This window comes from Acanthochromis polyacanthus, chromosome 2 (assembly GCF_021347895.1).
Source record: "Acanthochromis polyacanthus isolate Apoly-LR-REF ecotype Palm Island chromosome 2, KAUST_Apoly_ChrSc, whole genome shotgun sequence".
NCBI classification, from domain to species: Eukaryota; Metazoa; Chordata; class Actinopteri; family Pomacentridae; genus Acanthochromis; species Acanthochromis polyacanthus.
Genome location: NC_067114.1, coordinates 8,294,468 through 8,311,214, shown reverse-complemented (window position 1 = coordinate 8,311,214; position 16,747 = coordinate 8,294,468).

Genomic DNA, 16,747 nt, shown 5'->3' with positions numbered 1-16,747 from the left:
AAGAAGACATGAGGACACGGACTCGAGGAAAAAGCAGATTACTTGTGAGAGATCTAAAAGCGATAGAAAAGCAGAGATAGAGAGAGTGGGAAGGAGGGTAAGGGAAGGACAAAGCTGAAGCCATGTGAAGGCTGAGATAACCGGTTATCCCCGCGTCATCTCGCTCTACGTTTATCTCTGTCTGCCTCTCGCCGTATCTTTCCCCCATCTCGCTGTCTTACCAAATAATAGAAACCTTGAAACAAAGCCCAGTGTGACTGCGGTTTTTTAATTGGTCTTCAGAATCCATAATTAACATAGTTTCTTAACAACACACTGTCTGCCATCACATGCAGATTTCTCTCGCATTTTTCCACGTAACAACCTCGCGTTGAGGAAACATTTATGAAAGTTGTGTTTATTCCTAGCTAGATTTATAGATGATTAATTTGGCGCTTTGTCTGATTAGACGACTTGCTTAGAATATATTTTCTTTGAGAGAAATAAATTAATCAAAGTATAAAAATTGAACATGGCGGTGTCACAACATGACAGGGATCATAATAGATGGAGGAAGAACAAAATGTCTGAAGGCTGAATATCAATGATGACCCTGTTATGGGGAAATAAAATGGTTTTTATTAATGTGACTGTTTATTTTGGCTGGTTTGTCGTACTGTTAAGCAGAGGGTCCCGTATGGACAAACTAATAATCAGGAGATCACAGGGATTGGGATATTGTTTAAAGGATCAGCTGAACAATAGACTGGGGAGGTCTCCTCTTCTCCCTCTGTCTTCATTTTGCCTCAGGCATTGCAGAAGTCTGCCCTTCCCACTTCTCTCCCTCCACTCCTTCAAGCCAACACTTCTCATCTTGACCTCTCCCTTCCTGTCTTCCACCCCTTGTCCCTGTCCTCCTGCACACCCTGCAATCTGGCCCCTTCTCCTCTGCAGTCAGGGACGATTTCAGGGCCCGCTTGTCCCGATTGTTATTTTGGACCAATCATCCTCGAGCACTGTTTGCCCTCTAGTCACCTGGCTCCACACCACAGCGGAGGGGATTTCGGGACTGACAGTTTCGCCCCTGGCGAAGTGAAGACAGACTGAGGGACAAAGTGGAGGGAAGAGGGGGCAGGGATGGGTGGGGGGTTACATGGTCGCCTCAGTCAGTTTCAGCCCTGAGAGACAGCTGGACTCCCTCTCACCTCCTGGCTTGTGGGGGTCAGCGCTGTTACCACATCCATAAGGACTGAATCCTCGGCCTGGAACATGACCAACGTCTGTGGGATTGACCGAGAGAGAGGCTGGCAACCACAACCCAGACCAGAAAATAGCCCGAGACTACAGTCATTGTTTACAGTGGGAATAACTGCTATGAGCAGACAAAAATCATTAAAATATTAAAAAGGAATGTTAAAGTGTTTACTGTCCATAGAGAATGTAGAAAGAGGAAATCACAATCAATCCTCCACAAACTTCCGTCTTTGATACTATCTAACTTTCCCAGAGTGCAGCACAGGCATGGCAGCTGTGTTTTGCATCTGCAATTGTCTTACACATATTTCCTTTTTATCAAATTTCATGAAAGGTGTAATTATGTCGGCCCCCTTGAAATATCCCTGGCGTGTTCGCTCGTGTTCGTATAGTGCTCAGCACATATAATTTAATTTGAATTCATTACTCCCCCTCCTGTCAGTTAATATATTCATGACTTCCAATTCCCTCAGAGCTGTCCCACCACCTGGAGTGTCCTCCCTCATCTGTGTCACTCCTCCCACCCCCCTCCACCACCTCCCCCCCCATCCTTCCTCCTTCTCCTCACCCCTCCTGGCCCTGCAGGATCCCTGGGGGCCCATGAAGGGGTGATAGGGCTGGGGTCACAGAGGCTGGGGGGCCCGCTGTCATTAGGGTGCAGTGGAATGTGTTAGCAGGGACCAGCTGGGACCAGCCGGCTCTGTCCCGGCTTTTTCTATGCTGGTGCTGCTGGTGTGTGCGTTTACTGTATGTGTGTAGCAGTAGCAAGATGGTGACACCTGCAAATAACAGCGATGAGGTGGCATCGGTGGGTATTCACACTGCTGAACTCAGTGTTGAGCAACAGCTTGTACTTCTGTTTGTTCTGAAAAGGTGCAACCCAAAGTCCAGATTTCTGAGTGAATGTTACTTTTTTTATTGTCGTTTTAATTCTGAGGTGCAACTTGTATTCAGATTAAGATTTAATATCTCATGTTTACATCCGCATTACATGTTTAAATCCAACGACAAAACAGGCTCAAAGCACAGCACATCTCGGTATTATTAGACTAAGGCAATACTGTGCTTTTGAATAGTGTGAAGTAGATTTCAATAGAAAACATGCGAGAGGGCAAAGTGAAGATTACGGGTCTCGTCTGGATGACAGCGAGAACACTTCTGTGTTTCATCTCGGTGTCTTCTTCCTCCCCTCTTCTTCTTCATCCTCTTCCTCTTTTGGAAAGCGATGCATTATTCATCCTTTGCCAAAATATTACATCATTAAATAAAATGCTAACAGTGTAGTCATGTTTCTTTGCAGTTTGGTGGTTTCAGCTTCAAACTGCTCCTCTCCTCCTTTCATATTCTCTCTATCTTTCATGTTGCACCTTTGTACCGGCGCTCTCAACCGACACTGACTGAATATGTCCCTTCTGTGTGGTAAATATTTCATGGCAGGGAGCAGCTCGAAGTTTGATCGTTGCAGGGTGCTGGTGTAGGAGTTCAAAGGAGACGGTGGGCCCTCTGACAGCCAGCCAGAACAGAGTGGAGGAGGAGGAGGAGAGGCTGGGGTAAGACAGGAGGTGGGGGAAGAGAAGGGAAGGGAAGGGAAGTGGGGAGTCAGGGAGGGAGGCGCTGCTGTGTGCTCAGTTTAAATTCAGTACCACCAATTTCCTGGACAGCTCCTTCAGTCTTCAGCACCACGGAAAACAGGAACCAATGCAGCTTTTTTTGTCTGAAAACTTCCAACCATTTTTAATGTGACAAAATGTAGCTTTACCTGCACACAGGAATAATTATCTAATCGTCGTAGTGAGAGCACACGACAGATTCTTCCCGAGAATTAGAGGTTCGTTACCCATACCTGTGCATACTCATCCTGCAGTGCATGTCTTAGTATATCTGTGCGTGTATTAAAATGAAAAGAAGAGAGGGGGGCTTCATTATTAATCAAGGCCCTTCCCTTAGTGTGAGAGCTGCTCACACTCCATGGCTTAATGACTGAAAATGAGCCGTAATTATGGGCTGTCAGTCCAGTCCCTGGCACCCCCTCTGCTCTCCCATCTCATGGGTCCATGTCCTCCCCTCTGCTGCACCACACCCAGACTGCCATCACTTACTACCATCACTTACTACCATCACTTTTCACATATATCTACATGAAAGTCCACGATCCCAAATCCACCACTATAAAAAGCTTTAAATCTAAATTTAGAGCAAGAAAAGGAATTAAATGCACACATCTGCTGGAGTTTCTTTATTTAGATGCTGCTGTCTTCCTATATTACACTAGAATACAGTTAATCTGAATTTCTGTTGCAGCTATTCAAAGCTGTTCACATGCTCTACTTTATTCAGACACAAAAGTTTGTCAAAACATGCCTGATCTCTTTTTTTTTTTCCAACATCTGGGCAGCAGTGATACTAACAAATTAAGGATAAACCCATGATGGTTCCCACTGCTCATTATACATGTACCTCCTGTTTTTCCTGCTATCCTTCCCTTGTCTCTTTTCTTTCTCTCGCCCTCCCTTCCTCTTGCTCTGTGCACTTAAGCTCATCGTTATGCGGCGTGTGGTTTGTCAGAGCTGATGATGAATTTGTTTATGAGTGGAGAGAGCTGATTTCCCCTGAGTGGTCTTTCTCCCTCTTCCTCTCTCTCACTCCTTTTCTTTCTCTCCTTTTTGTCACATCAGTCCATCCAATCAAAGAGAACCTCTCTTCCCTCACTTCCCCCTCCAGCCCTTTTCCACCCCTGCAGGGCGCTTCACCCGTCTGACATTCGGATTTAATTCCAGCCAGTCCTGAGCTGGAGGGGTCACTGACCATCAGGCTGTACAAAGGAACATGCAGATACAATTGAGGTCTGATTTCCTTGTAACAATGTTTAGATAGCGAGGAACTGTTTGCACAGCCCCTCCAGTTGAAAGCCTTTAATCATGCTCAGTCGCTGTGTTAATGTCATCTTTTCCCTCCTGCAGCAGCAACCGTCAGGGAAAGCACCAGGTTGTGCAATAAATGGATTGCAGGCAACACACCCTCACAGACAAACAGCCACAGTCAAAGAAACCTACATTCAAAAGTGCCCTGAAAGCTCTCATACATGAGTAATGTGTTGCTTGTTTAAGTCTTCAGCATCTCTTACAAGATGGCAAGTTTAAAAATGTAGGCATGTTGATGGTACAGACAATACAAACCATCTTGTCTGACAGGTCCCCCTCCTGGGCCTTTCAATATAAGCATGCTGTTTGCAATCAGGACGCATACACACGTACTGCATGCATACACACACAGGCACCTTCCCACACACACACGCACATACACACACTAATATCCCTGTTGGAGGTGGTGGAAGTGCCAGCTATTATCAATTAATCTTTGCTGTGTTTTTTCTCTTGCAGAGAGTGGTACCATATGGTTCGCTGTCAGCCACTGCTTTTAATTTACTCCTTGCGTCTGCTGTGAAAACAGACCAACATCCTATCTAAATTGCTGATTTGATAGAGGGAGTATAGGGAGAGACTGAACTGTACACATAATGTTTGTAATGCATGTTGTGCATGGAATAGGCAGTATGAAGTATTAAAGTAAGAGTTTACAGGCACATATTTTTGTAGCACACTGCACACTTTGGGATGTAATCCAGACATTCTAAGCATTTATCTGGATCTAAAAAAATAAATTATCATTGGGGAACACACGTATTCGCCTACAGGGTTGATTCACGGTTAAGACAGTAGGTTTAATGATTACTGTCAACTGTTTCTAAGATAACCTATTTAAAAAAAATTGAAAAAATGTGCTCTTTTTAAGCCAATGAATTCAATGTCAGACAATGTATGGAACATTTTTTCTTACTATTACCGCTTGCAATAATTAGTATAGCTGTATGTGAATAGCTCAAGGTTACATACTTTCAACTGCACTTGAGTGTCATACGCTGCTTACACATTATATGAAGCACTGGCAAAGTCGTGGGGGGCAGGGAGCAGCGCTTTTCTGCCTGCCCTGCTGTGTGTGGGTGTAAAAAGGGGAGAGGTGAAGATGGAGAGGTCAGCTCTGTTGTGGAGGAGGGGTTTGGGACAGATGTGTGTATGCATGTTTTTTCTTCCTGGACGTTAAGGTCTCAGGTGGAAAAGGAAATATGTGGGTTTGGAGTGATGGTATGGTGAATTTGAGTGTGTGTGATGGATGAGGTGTGCTCATGTGGTCTCTCACCACAGATATTATGGTCAAACAGACAATCCATCAGTGCATACTGGACCAGGGGATTCCTCCACTGCCACCAGTCCTGTGCTCTGCAAAGCAGGCATGCAGTGTCCTCTGTGAAAACTGCAAGATACAAGATACAGAACATACATAATGCAAATGTTAATTTTAATGTCTGTAAACATTTAGCTAATGTTGTTAATTGTTAGGGTTACAATAAATTATGGCAGAGCTTAAATCTAAGATCATCAACATTGTAATCAGGCACTGCTGAATGATATATGCACAGCCACAGAGCATCGAACAAAGTCTCCAATAAAATATTTTTGTGTCTCATGAATAATCATGTCTGTCTGAGATGAAAAAGGAAGCAGAAGTCAGTCAAGTTATGGAAAAAAAGCATTTTAGGGGCCCAGTGCAAAATGTTGTTTAGGGCCCCACAACCCTAATAACATACCAATTGTGTCATATTCTATACATGCATAAAATACACCAAATGCTACATTTTACACATAAAAAACAGTTTAGCTTGAGGAACTGTGCTGTATTGTTAACATAAAATTAACACAAACATGCAAGTCATAAAATGTCAACAAATTAAACACTATCCACCACAACTAAACCATTAACTCTGCTATCTGAATATCCAGGGTTCTATCACTCTTGAACACAATAACATGTCTGATGCTGTGAAACGAGGGACCATTGAGGCAGGAATAGATGGTCAAAAAAAAAAACACTTTAATTGATGCCAAGGACGCACTGCACAGAGAGTGTGGGAAAAGCATCAGCTGAAACAGGGATCAAACTCACGACCTCGACATTAGCAGCATCAAGCTCCAACCCACAGAGCCAACAAGCCACTGCTCTTAGGCTCCACACAGAGGAGTAATATGTTTGGAGGGCAGAGGGACAATTGTTACAAATCCTAACAATCCTGAGGCCTTTAGTTACAAAGAATGTGAATTTATATTTGAGGGGGAAACAAATGGTCGTTTAGTTTATGAACTATACATTTGTAGTTCATAATTAACAATAAAAACAAAATTTTTGATTTGAATCCTTTATATCAATAGATTTTAAAGGCTATTTAATAGAACAATCTTTTTTCTAATACTTCATTTGCCTTATTTTGTTTGTAGTAGATCAAGTGAGTCCACATAGTGTTCACACAGTTGCATAATGTATAATACTGTATCTACTTAATATTAAATTAATGTGTATCATCAATCTAGCATTTTTTAAATCCTCAATTGGCTCAGCATCAGCAGCATTTTTATCTCCTGTTGTTTTACTCACTCTGTTTGCCACTGCTTTTCAATTATAGCTTATTTTCAATTGTCTTAAATGCAAACTGTATTTTATCTAATGTATTTCTAATTTTCCTGTTCTGTTGTTAAGCTTTATTACATTTATCATTTCAACTGTGCTATTTATGCTTGTATGAATGTTTTCAGTGTTTTTAATGTTTTAATGTAAAGCACACTGAGTTGCCCTTGTGGATGAAATTTGCAATACAAATACAGCTGCCCTGTCTTGCTTTACAATAAATAAATTGACCTGTGTGGACATGAGACATGAGATTTAACCTGTGTAAAGCTTTGCCTTCTATTCCTGAGTAAAAGCTCCAGCTTTGAATTCATTAACTTTAGTGTCTTAGTCATACAAAAAGGTACAATAGTTCAGGTTTACCTGAATGAGTCAAACTCAACTCAAAATAAACCAAAATCTAAACTAATCTGAAGATGTGGCCACTGTATAATGAAGGGGTTAAAAGCAGAGTGGTCTAACACTCAAATGAATGGAGTTTTATATCATTTCTGTAATATTTTATGGTCTAGATTTTAGTGGCAAAGTGGTCTAACCCACAACCCAAATACAGCGTTACAGTGGAGCTTCGATTGTTAGATCCTTGAAAACACACAACCCGGTCTCACGAGGATTCGTGAAACTGTCACATAAATTTTTGTTTCGGTTTCGTGCGCACCAACACGATTTCGTCATGTTTTTCGTGCCACTCACAACGAAATGTTTTTCGTGTTGCTCACAACGAAACCCGCTGTGGTAATCACATCTGAAAGTGGTTTATACCAGCGGATTCATGACAATCTAAGCTGTCCATCGGCATATACTGTTTGTGTAATTGCGTTTGCAGCCGTCGGACATTCTTTAAATTCCTATGCAAATTGGTAAGTGTACCACCGGGTTATGGTTAGGTTATGGTTAGGGATGATGTAATGCAAAATATAGCGTTGGATTCGCAACGTTTTTACATTAAAAATATAATATACCCATTCGTTTGAAATACGTTCTGAGTGGCACGAAAAGTCCGCCGTTTAAAATACATTGGTGTGCATTTCGTTGTGAGTGGCACGAAAAACATGACGAAATCGTGTTGGTGCGCACGAAACCGAAACAAAAATTTACGTGACAGTTTCACGAATCCTCGTGAGATCGGGCTGAAACACAAGACACTGAATCGATTTTTCTGAAAAACTACAGTAAGTGGCTTAGACTTCTCAACTTCCAAACCCTTCAAATATTTTATCATGAAAAATAAGTGCTTATTATGTGACTTCAAAAAGTTTAGTTTTTCCTTTACTGCATTTTCCGTATTCTATTTTTCTTAATATTGTAGTTAAAATGCATGTGCTGTACATCTATTTTACTCAGTGTATGTATCACTCTTGAGCAGGTGTCTCCAGTTCATAATAAACTATAAAATAAAACCCGTGCAGTGTTTTTCTCACATTGATTTTGCGTGGATTTCTCAGTTAAAGTAGCTGAACTCCATATTTTTTTGTACATTTTCAATTTTAATAGATGACATTTTGATGATTTTTGAAAGTTATATGGAATTACTAGTTTTATGCTAGAAACACATTTATATTTGCTTTCAGAGTTGCAAGGACTGCACAACTGCCATAGTAATGAAGCCTTCTGAGGCAGGCAGCAGCAGTATTGTTTGGAGCGAGCTGAGATGGTGAGTAGTGCTCAGGTGCTTGGTGTTGAGGGCCAATCATCACTGAGTTGGCTCTGCCTAATGAGGGGATCTCCGTGATCCAGTATCCAGGACAGGGTACCCTGACCCTCATTCACTAGTCCTCCCAGCTCTGGGCACCAGCTGCTACTACGCCCTGCTGCTGAAGAATGAGAATTAAGGAGGACACACTCTCAAGTTACATTATGCTGAACTTCACTGATATGACCTCTGAAGAGCAAAATATATAGTTTAATATGGAATTAAGGGTTAGTGTTTTATAAATTCAAAATGACAATGAAAAAAAATCTGTATTGCAAAATATTCTTGCAATAAAAACAACCTCAGCATCAATTTTAAAATGTCTATCCTTCAGCTTGTTTTGCTTTGATAGTATGTGTGGATTTTAAACAAGCACAACATTGTTTAATGCCAGTTTGCCAGACATTCAAGAATGGAATCACCAGCAGAAAGTGAAAACAAGTCGTATTTCAGGCTTAAATAACATGTACATTTGGTAACCAGCTCACATTTGGCACTAGAAAGCATTTCCACATGTGTCTTGAATGACCATGTGTAACCAGCTCTTTTCTCCTTGCTACATATGCAAATTAACACGCACATCATTTGTCTGCCAAGAACAAATGTGTTGTTGTTTGCAGTCGACAGGAAACAGGAAATCACTTGTTTGCCGGAAATTCAAAGAAGACGAGTAGCTCTCAGTTTTTATTTGTTATTGTTAACCATTGTTAGAGCATTAATCAGTACATATTTGACCTTCAGTGTGGTCCGGAACACATTTAAGTACACAATGTTAAACAAATGTGGTCGTATGCAGCCCTGACCACTGACTGCTCAGATCTCAATGCGTCCTCAATGCATCTTGGCTGAATTTATACCTGGACTTAAAGCTGTCTGCTTGTGATCACCCAGGACACGTGTTAATGCCGGGTGTGAACAGGGCCTCAGACCACATGTCACATTTACTTTCTTAAAAACAACGAAGACGGTAAGTGACAAACCTAATGAACAGCCCGCATCCCACATGCAATACAGTATGATTGATGAAATATGATCTAGATGCAGACAGCAGCAAATCTGAAATAAGTCTAAATGACAGAACAGCAGGTTAAATCTGTACGCTGCCTTTGCTTCAAGTTCCCCGGTTTCTGTATGGCAAACCAAAAACAAAACATGAAAGCATTCACATAAATAAACTCACAGATTTACAAGACCTGAAAACAAACAACACATTTTTTTTTTTTACTTTCATGGAAAGTCACGGGCAGAATCACAATGAGTCAGACAAATTAATTAATTTCAGCGTGCTATCGTTTGCTTCTTCGACAGTCACTTTCAACACACAGACATTCTGTGCAAGGTTTTATGACTAACCTTGCAACTCCTGCATTGAAAAAAATAAACGGTTGGTATTCTTGGGCTTAAATGGGAATGTCAGATGCTTTCTAAAACAGAAAACCTTGAGGTGTTTCAGAGTAGGGAACTTCATTATACCATTCAGAGCATAATGTTCCACTCAGAAAGTTAGAATTTATTCACAATTCTCAGTATTACCTTTGAATTAAAAAAAGTGGAATTACTGCACTAAACACGAACCTTTTTAACCACATTTCTAGTGCGTGCATACGCCATGTGAAGCTGTCTGGATGTGCACTCTTATTGGTGTCACTGAGTGTGATCAACCTCAATTATCCACATTGTGACAAACACCTTAATGGCAAAACAGGTTGTTTTTTCAGGGCCTTCCAAAACCACCCACATGACTGTTCCAAAAAGTCAGATGAACATTTTTTTGACCTTGCTGCTCTATGGATAACGTCTGTTTAATATTAAGCAAATAAAACAGCTTGACTTTTTAATCTCAATTTTATGATTAAAATTTTGGATCATGTTGTTGATTTTGAAACTGGAGTCTGGCATTCACGAGCTTTTCAAATTACTATGCAAACACCTTAACTTTTAAGTATCACGGTCGCATTAAATCATCATTATAATTCGACATAAGCAAAACCTCTTTCTAGCCAGTGTTATGCTTTCTGTGTCTGGCCTTCTAGGATTCATGTGACGTAAATTTCGTCATCTCCTAAAGTACATCAATCTCTCCACAAATGTCCCTGCACAGCCCAAAATTTGTGACTATCTTATAAAAACAGCAGCACACGATTGACAGTATTATGCATGCTCGAAACACATATTTACCAATGAGTGCAAATTCTCCAAGTGAACTCAAAGGCTACTACAAGTAGTATATTAGAAACAACTACGTGTGTGCACAGGAGTGTAATCAAGGCTTAACTGAGCCATGCACATCAGATTATGTAGAAAGCAGACTTTTTTAAATGCGGGCGTTAGACTTTAATTAGGTTCCCATTGAGTGCGCTTCAAGGCCTGCACCGGCGTTCTTTTCTGGCAGTAGAGTTGATCTTTCTGGTAAGGACAGTCTTTTAACATTCATGATCTCGCCAAAGTGTTAGGACCTCTCCAACAACACCGCTGCTGCAACAAGGCCATAGCCACTTAGTTTTGCGTTCTGCCACATGCATTATGCTCACAACAGCCCCCCTTTCATCTTCTTTGCCTCTTTACCATCCTCATATTTCCATCCTAGCAGGCTCTTTTACAGTGAACTCTATTAAATCCCAGCTTTACATGCTCAGCCCCTCCGTCATATACCTACTAATCTAATATAAAAGTGGACAACCCAGAGAGTACCAACATCATCTCGCATGCAATACACTCTGGGAGCTTTCTGAATAAAAGCGCAGCAAAACTGAACTCTTTTCATCATGGGCATCTAATATTGAGCCTTGGCAATTTGAATGCTAAATTGTCAGTACGCAAACATGTCCCTCATATATACAAATACAGTGTGAAATGCATGTTTGATCACACACAAAGCCGAAGCTAAAAAAAAAATAGATGACCCTGATGATGTGGTGCAGGATTCGTTTTGAATTCATTCATTCAGTTTGTTTTGTACTAGCTGAGACTACTGGTCTTAAAATCAAATTAGCAAAACAAATCAACCATATGATGCACAAGCTTGCTGATTGCTGCTGTCCCCCCCCCCCCCCCCTTCTTTTTATTGGCATTTTTTATTTTTGCCCTCCTTCCCTTCTTTCCTCCTGAAGCTGCAGCTTTCTCGCCACGAGGGTCCCTATGGACTAGACCAGATGTTCCAGGCAGCACACTTCCCCACTCTCCGCCTCATGGAATATTCATGGGCAACCAGGCACCACAGCAGCACAGCACCGCGCAGACCAGAGAGCATTTATTTATTTATTTCATCACCCTGCTGCCTGGCTGTCTAATGCACAACAACAGTTCGCCATACAAGAGCATCTTCTCACCTTCCTGTTTTTCTCAAAGTTACTCACCACATCCTTTTTTCCCCCCTTTAGTGGGTTTCTTTTCAATGCCACAATTCCCCCGGATACATAAACATGCCATACTCCATATCTGTGGATACTTTGATGGATCTTTTCCTTACCCCCTCCCATCTACCTTTCTTACCCTGCACTTGATTTTCTCTCTCCCTCACTTTTATTAGGCAGATGGGTGGGGAGTGAAGAGAGCGTTGAATAACTGATGTTTGTCTGTGAATCCTAATGGCGGTGCTTAAATACAATGCCATTATTTACAACCCTGCCTAATGCATTGGGACACTTAAATTCTTTGTTTGGTGGTGATAATTGGGCTAAATGCTCTACAGTAATGCATCCTGTTGGGCTGTTAGTGGCATGTTTTCCATGATGGATAGGCTTGTTGTTTGGACAAAGGTTTGGAGGCCATTATTTATTAGCAGGCGCCCAAGTAACATTTCATAATCTGCTTCACCGACCAAACACTGGCGCTCCATTCCAAATTATGGCAAGGGCAACCTGAAGAATGCATGGAGAGATTGTGTATCTTAACTGGGGGGGGGGAATAAAAGTCAGTTTTCAAGAAAGTCAAGGTCAAGAGCAGAAAATGAGAGGAGGGTTTACGAGCCAATTTTTCAAGCAGCAGAAAGACAAACCAGCTTTCTGGGTACAAAAGGAGGCAAGAAGGCAGAGAGCCAGGCGGTACCTCTGCTCCACTTGACTGCGGTCCAAAATGACAGCTGACGGCTGCCGCGCAGACATCATGGACGAGCAGATGTGGCGGCAGCTTTCCAAGTGCAGCAACACTTCATCCCTCCTCTCCTGCTCTCCGTTTCCCTCCTCTTTCTCTTCCTCGCCTTCTTCTTCACTCTCTCTAAGAAAAATGCACCCTGTCTATCCATTTGTCCCTCTGTTATCTCTCTCTGCATGTCTCGCACAGTTTACTTGTTGGCTTGATTGCACACCTTTTCTCTTAAATTTTCCTCTTGACTTTCCCACCATACGGCGAAAATTGCGAAAGACACAACAAGAGAAGATTTGTGTTCGAGGAAGAAAGTCGTCCGCTGCCGAGCAGTTGTTCCGTTTCAGATACTGATCCCCCTGCAGACTCCCAACATGCACCTGTGGTAAAGAGGTTATTCAGCTCTCTCCCAGCTGAGGCACAGCTGACTACTCTCTGGCCCACATCCGGCACTATTTCCACTCCAGCTAATCAAATTGCTTTTACATCATGAGCTAATTAGTAGCTAATATAATGTTTCAATTATTAGCTACTCTAAACATTTCATTTTAAACATTTGCCTGTGAATGCTACATTGAGTGTCCTTCTCTGTCCCTCATTTTCTCTCTCTCTCTATGTGAGAGTGTGTGTTTCTCTATCTACAATCTCTTCCCAGGTAGACTTTCTCCTGATCACTCAGTGTTTATGGTTTCCTCTGGTCCAAAAGATAGTAATCCCTGCGCAGCAGCAGGGAAAGAAAAGCAGGGATCCTCAGCAGGATGAGTTTATCAGGAGTGTAGGTCAACTAGGCCAGTTAATAATGCTGTTATCTTGGAGCCAAGCGGGAGGAAAGAAAGGAGGAGGGAGGGAAGGAGAGTGGAGAGAGAGAGAGAGAGACGGGGGGAGGATTGAAGGAAAATAAAAGTAAATAAAAGAGGAAGAAAAAGAAGGCTGAAAGGGCGGGAGGGGCAGCGGGGGAGGGAGGAGAATTAGTTCATGGTTCAAAAGGAGCTGTGCCCACAGAGAGAGAGCCCTGCTGGGTATATGCAGGGGGCGGTGGGGCAGGTGGAAGTTGGAGGTTCTGTGTATATGTGAGCGTATCTGTGCATGTGGCTGTGTTTCTTTGTGTGCAGTATGCAAAGGTAGGCCTGACATATTCAATATTCCTGTCAGCCTGGACTTAGAATACCAAAACAACCTGTCTGGGAGGATACAGATGCTCCTTCCTCCCCTCACACCTCCTGCGCTCTGTTTTCTCCCTTTGCTCCTCTCACATATGCTCCACCATTTTAACCGCTATTCCTCAGACAAAACCGATATTTGTTTCTAATGGGATGGTTTTTGAGTTTGAATAAAACATTTGTTTCAAGCAATCCTGATGCATGCTAGCAAATAAATGCTGCTACTGCAGCGTTTTGACACGGATCTGAGCTGTTGCGCAGATGTTGGCTGTTGTATCAGAGGCCGTTAACACATTCTGATCTTTGTCAGTGCTTATGAGCAGAGAGGCAAAAGACTGTCTATTGCTGAAGGCACAACTTTGTGGAGATAAGAATGTAACAACATTTGCAATCTCTTGTGTGAAAAGTGGGGGAAAAAAGATTTGTTTTGCACTTGTGTCTGCTGTGGATTTGAATAGAAGGAAGAAGAAGAAGAAGAAGAAGAAACAAAAAAACAACCAACATCGGAGCATTTCTGTGGATTTCTCTTTCCTGCTCCCTCTCACATTTAGACAAACCTCATAAGATATGCTTGTAGTGTTGAGAAGAAGGCATGCTCCGCAGAACAAATGGTGTTAATTTGCCGCGCCTCTCTGAAGCTGCACATTAGAGAGAAGCCTTCAGGGAGAGAGTGAGGGAGGAGGAGATGTGGGGTTGAGGGTGGCGGAGGGAGGTGGGGAGAGGAGGATGGAGGGAGGAGGAGGAGGCGGCAGCAGCTGTGCTGGAATTAATGTCTGCATGCCAAATTAGAAACACCATGCATCTCCGTCAGAGATTCACAGAAGAAAGAAAAAAAATCAGGGAGGGGATGGAGGGAAAGATACAGAAAGAGAGGGAGACAGACATAAACATGATAGATAGATAGACTAGATAGAATAGATAGAATAGATAGATAGATAGATAGATAGATAGATAGATAGATAGATAGATAGATAGATAGATAGATAGATAGATAGATAGATAGATAGATAGATGCACACAATACAAAGATTGATAGGTCTCATAAGCAACCTTTAATCCTCTTTCATCACTTTGTCTCCCCACAGTGTAACAGAGTCTCTGCAGAATATCCATCACTCCAGTTAAACCCATGTGTTGTTTAGGTATCCATATCACATGCCTCTGTGCTGGCTGGTTGGAAAGTCAAGTCTATATATGTGTCTGTGTAGGTGTGTGTCGTTGATGGAACACCCTTACAACAGAGGGGTAAGGCAGGTGGGGCCCACCGGTCCCAGTGGTGCCCCCTAGAGACAGCGCATGCATTTGATTATCAGGCAGGGGATCAATAATGAGAGTACACGCTCTCTCTAATGATAGCTGCAGGCCACAGGGCCAGGGGCCTCAGGGTACCGAGCTGGCAGAACAGCCCTCATGAATACAGGATAAGACTGGTGCAAACCGTGTGTGTGAGTGTGTGTGTTACGTACAGGTCGAGTGTGTGTGTGTGTGTGTGTGTGTGTGTGTGTGTGTGTGTGTGTGTCTGTATGGGCCAATATGGTTGAGAAATATGTCAGATGAAGGACACAGGGAGCAGATGGCTGGTTGGAGCTGTATGAGCACCTCACCTCGTCTCTGCCTGCCTCTGTGCATCATTCAGCTTGGACTTTTTCCTTCTGCAGCATGACTCAATGTACCTCGCTGCTCGCTCACCGCTTCAGTACCACACAAGCCCTGAATTCTAGAGTAAAACAACACACAGACACACAGCATTTGTGTTTAACAATGCTGGTAAACCTCAGGTTGTCTCTCAGCTTCAATATTTACACCCTTTTCACTTCTGGCCCTGCAATGTAAAAGCACAGATGCACGCCTGGTGAGCAACTTTCTATATTGTTGGAGTGCAAGTTAGAAGTTTATTAGGCGGAATCAGTGTCTCTTCAGGATCCCTCGCTGACATGTGCTGCAGCAGGTCACACAGCAGCGCCACCACATAGAGCGACAACAAGAACAACAACATGCTCATTAGCTCATTTCTGTTTTTTTCCCTCCCTCTCTCTCTATCTTTCTCTGTCTCTCTCTCTCTCTGCTGAGCTATATTAACCATCCCATTTCTCTTCTTTGTGTGTCCTCTGCAGAAACAAAGCCATGTGCCTCCCCCATCCCTCCCTCCCTGGCTTCCCCTCCCTACTCCCCACCCATCCTGTCATTGTAAAGTGTGCGTCTCCTGTCTGACCCCTTTCTTTCCTCACCCCCACATCACACCTCCCCTCCTCACCCTCCCCACCTTCAACCATTCCTACCTTACCCCAACCCCCTTGCTCCCCAAGCACACACCCTCTCTCCCTCTCTCTCTCCCTCTCTCCCACCCTGCCTTCCAATCACCCCCCGGGAGGTGACATCTGCCGGGATGCGCTCGGCTGGTTCCAGATGCACCACCGCCTCTTCCACCACCGCCGCCGCCGCCTCAGCCACCGCCACCCGAGCGAGCGAACGACACCCCGGCACTCATTTCAATTCCATCACCCTCTCCCAATCATCTTGCCTCTCCCCAGTGCAACATTAACGAGCCTCTTTCATTTGAATACATAATTAGCCGCCCGAGCACTCTGCTTCACTAATTTTGAGACAAAAGGATGGAGGAGACGGGGGGTGGGGGGGTGGGATGGGATGGTGAGGTGGGGGGGGGGGGGGGGTAGTGGGTTGGTGGGGGTTTGAGGGCGAAAGGGGGTGGAGGAGGGGAGGCATGTGGGATGAAGAGGATGAGGCAAATAATGATAACAAAAAAAAGAAAAAACATTTGCATTTTAATTTGGAAGTGGGGTGGGGGGGCTGTGGTTTTTTTTTTTCAATCAGGATTTTTTTTCTTTGTCTTTGTCGCCTTTCTCTTGCCCTTGCGCTCTCTGGTAATATCTGCGTTTGGGATTTGTACAATTTATTTTGTTCCGTATACCATTTCACAGTGTTGTAATGTGACTACATCTGCCTTTAAGTTGTTCTTGGCTCCCGCTCAGTGTGTGTATCTGTAAATGACAATGCGTGCATGTGTGTGACTGAATCCATCACCAGCCCTTAGGGCATGCAG